The following is a 6,145-nucleotide window of genomic DNA, read 5'->3' on the forward strand; positions in this document are numbered from 1 at the left end:
GTAGGAGACCAGACGGGTTCCTATCTCTGCTCCAGTGGCGTAACTATAGCACCGCAGCCACCGCAACCGCGGGGGGCGCTGTGCATGTGCGGGGGCTGCAGTGCTATAGTTACACCCCGCCGCCCCGCCGCCATCCCCCGCAGTCTTTACCTGTCTTCAGTACGCGCTGGTCCCAGCTACCTTCTTCTGCTATGAGGACCACCACAAAATGTCCGCCCCCGTTTAGCAGACAGTTCTCTGAAACTGTCTGCTGTATAGGGGGGGACATTTTGTGGTGGTCCTCATAGCAGAAGAACTGAGCCGGGACCAGCGCGTACTGAACGTAGGTAAGACTGTGGGGGATGGCGGCGGGGCGGCGGGGTGTAACTATAGCACTGCAGCCCCCAGCCCCCGCACATGCACAGCGCCCCCCGCGGCAAGGCGGCCAATAGCGGCATTCGGGAGGCGGAGCCGCACGATGTACACAAACACCGTGCGGCTCATCTGTCCGGGCTGGTTTCGCGTGTCGGTTTGTTTTTTTGCAAAGACCCTTTCCTGGACTACGTCGCCCTGGGACAGGTGAGTATGGTTTCCTTCCACAGGTTCCCACATGGATTTCGTCGGACTACGGACGCCGACACCATCGCCGACGCCATCGCCGACATGGACAGCGACGTCGACATGGACCAGAAGACGACACAGGACATCAGGACCAGGGATACCTTTTTAATACTGTGGAACTACAAGACCCAGCGGGCCCTTTAATGCCCCGCAGGTTGGGACTTGTGGTTCTCCAAGTCCCAGCTTGCGGGGGAGGCTTGCTGGGGCACTCATAGTGCCCCAGTATTAGACAATAGATTATTATATTTTTTACACCACTATCAGCTCGCTGCCCACCGCCCAGGGGCATCGAGGACAGCACCAGGCTTCAGCCTGGTCAGGTAAGTCATGGAGGGGGGGGACCCCTTCATTGGGGGGGTCCCCACTCCCCCAGGGCCCCTGGCCAGGCTGACTGGTCGGTAGGGTTAATGTTTTGGCCGCGGGACCTTATATCATAAGTGTCCCCCGGCTGTGACATTACCCTGCTGGCTGGTTTGGCCTGGGGCTGGTTCTTAAAATACGGGGGACCCCTAGTCATTTTGTCCCCCATATTTTGGGAACCAGCCCCGGACCTGGAGTCTGGGGCTGGTTGTTAAAAATCGGGGAACCCCTATTTGTCGGGTTCCCTGATTTTTAATTACCGGCCCCGGCTCCGTCAGCCTGGTGCTGGTTACAGCTGTGGGGGGGACCCCACGCCGTTTTTTTTTTTCTATTTATTTTTTTTTTTCTATTTTTTTTTACACCTTGCAGCCTGCACAGATCTGACTGATCCGTGCAGACTGCCTGTACGAATTTGTATTAGCTGCCGTATATATGGCCAGCTAATACGAATTCCTACGACATCAGAGGGTTACAAAGCAGTCGTATATGACTGCTTTGTACATTCCCCTCCGGAACACGACTTTGCATACGACTGAAACAGTCGTATGCAGTCGTAGGGGAAATACCAATACGAAAAACTAGGTTTTTCCTATTGGTAAATTTCTCCCTTATTGTCTGTGTCCAGACAATAAGGATGTTTCCAAATTCACCAGCCCATGTATAGATGTTGAAGCAGTACTTATACGATGTTAGTTAGCATCAGTGGGCATCAGGGATGCGGTCATTTGGTCTACTGCATTATGGTCAACAGTCATTAGGTAGAATCCATTAGGTCGACATGCTAAAAGGTCGACATGACTCTAGGTCGACATGGGAAAAGGTCGACATGATTCTAGTTCGAAAGGTCATTAGTTCGACAGGTCATTAGTTCGACAAGGTCACTAGTTCGACATTGTCTATGTCGACATTCACAAGGTCGACATGGAGTTTTTCACTGTTTTTTGAGCCAACATGTGCCGACAGGCGGTATTTCATGCCCTACCATCCACTAGCGTGTGGTGGGAGAATAAAATAGTGTGCCGAGCGTAGCGAGGCACCGTGCCCGACGCATCGCGAGCGCAGCGAGCGATGCGAGGGGATGCAGTGCACTTTAAACTGTGTCCATGTCGACTGTGTTGACATTCAGGTAAAAAAACAGTGAAAAACCCCATGTCGACCTTGTGAATGTCGACATAGACAATGTCGAACTAATGACCTTGTCGAACTAATGACCTGTCGAACTAATGACCTTTCGACCTAGAATCATGTCGACCTTTTCCCATGTCGACCTACAGTCATGTCGACCTTTTAGCATGTCGACCTAATGGTTTCGACCTAATGACTTTCGACCATAATGCAATAGACCAAATGATCCCAACCCCACATCAGGTGTATGCTGCAAAAGTAGTTTAGTAACTTTTTTTTAGTTTAAGTGTAAGAGAGTTTTGATAATAGTTACTAATTTAGTAGCGCTTATACTTGCATTTCATTGCATACTAACTTTTCCTAGCCATCAAACAAAACTAAAGTAATATCTTAACTGGAATTAGCAAGACCTTTCTTATCTTTTCGTAGAATCTCTTAGTTTTAGGAAAAATGTATTCAACTATTTAAATCACCTGAAATTAAATAAGTAAGTAACTAATTAAGTTTAATTCATATGGCACACTTTCTTCAACAGGACTTAGAGAGCATTTAGAGGACCTGGATCAATGGCTATATAATGTATAGTTATAAAAGTTAGCCAAAATACATATCTGTAAAACAATAAGATAAAAATAGTTTACTGTACTTTATTTGTATAATATTAATAAACATAAACTTGAAAAATAGGAATTTGCCTGTCTCCAGAAATATATTAAATTGAAACACTTCATTAAAACCATGTGGGGTGAGTGTATTAAGGGATTATAACCAAAATGTTCTCTTATTTTCAGTTTGATTATTAAATACTAATTACACCATCTGGCACCAAAATATATTTGCACTATACATTTCAGTGAACTGTGATCTTCATTTTAATTAACAACTAAGGGGTATTTTGGCCGATGTTGGTGTTGATGCTGCTTTTTTTTTTGTCGATGTTGGTCAATTTAAAATCAATGTCTGACTTCCAGGGCTAAAACGCACATTTACTGACCAATTTATTTTATGTTAATTTTTAAATGTTAGTAAATGTATGTTTCGGCCCTTTAAGCCCAAAAGCTATTTTAAATCTATCAACACCGACCCCCCCGAAAAACGCAACTAACAAAATCCCCACCTAGCTTCAACCAAAAATGTTCTCAGTGCTGTGAGGTAATAATGATAACCATTACACCATCTGTTTTTAAAAAACATTTGTAATCGGCTGCAATTTAGACGAAAGAAAAAGTATCATAGAAAAAATTCTCGTGTTTTTCAACCGTGATGGTTTTTTTGACACTTACGTCACTTAATTGAACACGCAACATACGGAACCTGTGCATTGCTATTGCCTGGAGATTAATATCCTGCATGCAGGAGAAATCTAGTAAGGGATCACCGGTCAGGGCCAGAGCTCTCTGGTGACAGATCGCTCAGCACATAGTGCTGACACATCGCTATGCAGTGCTGTGTGCTGAGCAATCTTGCTGAGCAATCTACATTGCTCAGATTGCTCATCAGTGCGGCCCCATGTGTAAGCCGCTTTACATCAAATTCTAGCTTTAATTCAAATGGATTATAGGCCGTTATTCTGGTGCATATGGTTTTGTCCATTTGAGAAGGAATTTGCCTTTGCGAGTGAACAAGAATAAGGGCCATAACCTCTATTGTTGTTTTTATTTGTGAAGATCTGTTTTAGTTAGTAAAGGTTATCATTGTATAACCAGACTAAAACACTATCAAATTCTGATTAAATTGATTTGATGGAATTTCTGTTAAGTTTCAAACATTTTCCTTTTGTAATCTTCAAACCACTTTAGATATATTACAGAAATATAACTAAAAAACAGCATTTTTTTTCTCAATAGAATTAGAGACTTTCTGAAAAAAATGCTTCAGATGACTGAGAAAAGAACAATATGACCTATTTAAAATGCTATTAAAAATGTATCTAGCAGTCTCCAGCAGCGAATGACACCGATCAATCAGTAGGGTGCACTATGAATATCTCATATGTCCTGGGTATTGGAGAGTTGTAAACATACATGTCTACGACTGGCAAATAAATCATTTACAACACAATGGCTCTGGTTGTTAATTGGATCTGTGTGTACATACCTTCAAGACTCTTAGTGTATTTAAATGAAAACATAACCCATAAATGGTCTTTAATACGCCTTCTCTTAAAATCTTTCCTCTCTAACAATGTGTTTTGTCTCCAAAAAATAAATTTGAATTATACTTCATTGTTTTGCATGACAGGACTGCTAGCCACAAAAATTCACACATTGAAACTATTTAACAGTGAGCTAGTTTAAAATTTAATTTCTCATTTGCAGTTTTCGTTTCATCTTTGTTAAATTGTGCAGCTAAATCTTACAGAGTTAAATATAGGAAAGTCTTAAACAAAATAGAGAACATTAAACTCAGATTTGAGGGGAGCTTGGCTATTTCATAGTCCGTACGGACTGGTAGCAGCCATCTATTGTTACTTAATGGTGACACCACACACAGTAGAACCAATCATTATGTAATGGACGCACTTCATTCCTTCATCTTACATACTGTAGGTTCGAGCAGACCATCATGTGGAGTGTAGTGGTTAAGTTTGTATACGAGATCAAACCAGTTTTAAATCTGGGAAGAATTAGCAGTAGAATTAAAACACCACTGTCAAGAAAGAAGAATTGATGAACATCTGCAATTGTTTGATAAAATAACCATTGTTCTATTGTTTTAGTCTTTTGAACGTTCAGTGGCCATGTGGGATGCCAGTAATACTCAGACTTTTTTTTAAAGGGGTAATCTTTTACAAGGTAAAACCATACTGTGTAATGATTGCAGCCAAACTCCAGCTATTAAAAGACCTGATATTGACATTTCTGATCTATGATCATTATTGTGGTATCCAATTAGAGACCATTTTTACCAGCTGAAAATAGACCCCCGAAATGTATACGAGAACATATGGGAACAGGGATAACTTCCCAATCCCATGTGTTCTTAAGGCTCCGGCCTGAGCACACAAGGCATAATCCTCTAAAAGTGCTGGCATCGCATGATAAAGATCCCAACATTGTGCAAATTGGGGCAAATTGGACAGCCCCTTGCGCTACAAATAGAATAATAGTGTTAATGGTTCAAGACTGAACCATGGTTAAGGTTTCGTATCCCAGTCTAAATATGTGTCTCACGCCAAAAAACGTAATAAAGAAAATTGTAGTATACTGTACTATTGCTTCAAAGGGGCAGATTTATTAAGCTTGGTGAAGTGACCAAGTGGCTAGTACTTTATCACCGGCCAATCAGCTCCTACCTGTCATTTTTAAAACCAAACATGTAACTCCACAGTTGAGAGCTGATTGCCCGGTGATAAAGTACCAGCCACATTATCATTTCACCAAGGTTAATAAATCTTCCCCTAATTTACTTAAAAAATGGGCATCAGAGATGTTATAATCTACTACTGAAATGATTTGCTCTATTATGAACCTGCCCATAAAATGGCTGCCTCCTAGCATCTAATGTTAAACTGTATTGTTCTGAAGATCAGAAGACCCAATTGATTTATGTAATAAGCTATTTTTTTTATCAAATTTCAAAGTAAATTGAAGGACAGTTGTGAAAAGTATTTTACAGTAAAGTAGTTAAATAGAAAGAGTAATGGGAATAAGTTTAGAAAATAAAAGCTATTGACTGATTGCTATGGGTGCAGAACATTTCATACACAGTAACTGATGGAGCAGTTTGCATTAATTGTTTCCCATCATGTAGTATTAGTTAAGAGAATGAGAAAAGTCTGGCGAGGAACTAATGCCCAACACATTCTTAAAACAAAATGATGCCCAATGTTGGAGCTACCTCAATTGTGCACCATGGGCCTAATCCCCTCGATAATTGGTGACCGAGAAGAGCTTAATAATATACAAGTATTCCATTGGGCCCTTACCTCTTTGTCCAACCTTGGAATCATAAACATAAGTTAGACCTTTTGCTTTGCATAACCTGAGGGGCCAGTCCTTCCCTAAGTGGGTCCTCTCTTGACTTTCAGTGTATTGATGCCAAAATCTTCACCTGGTCA

Source organism: Crinia signifera, chromosome 7 (genome assembly GCF_055691185.1).
Source record: "Crinia signifera chromosome 7, ASM5569118v1, whole genome shotgun sequence".
In the NCBI taxonomy this organism is placed as follows: domain Eukaryota; kingdom Metazoa; phylum Chordata; class Amphibia; order Anura; family Myobatrachidae; genus Crinia; species Crinia signifera.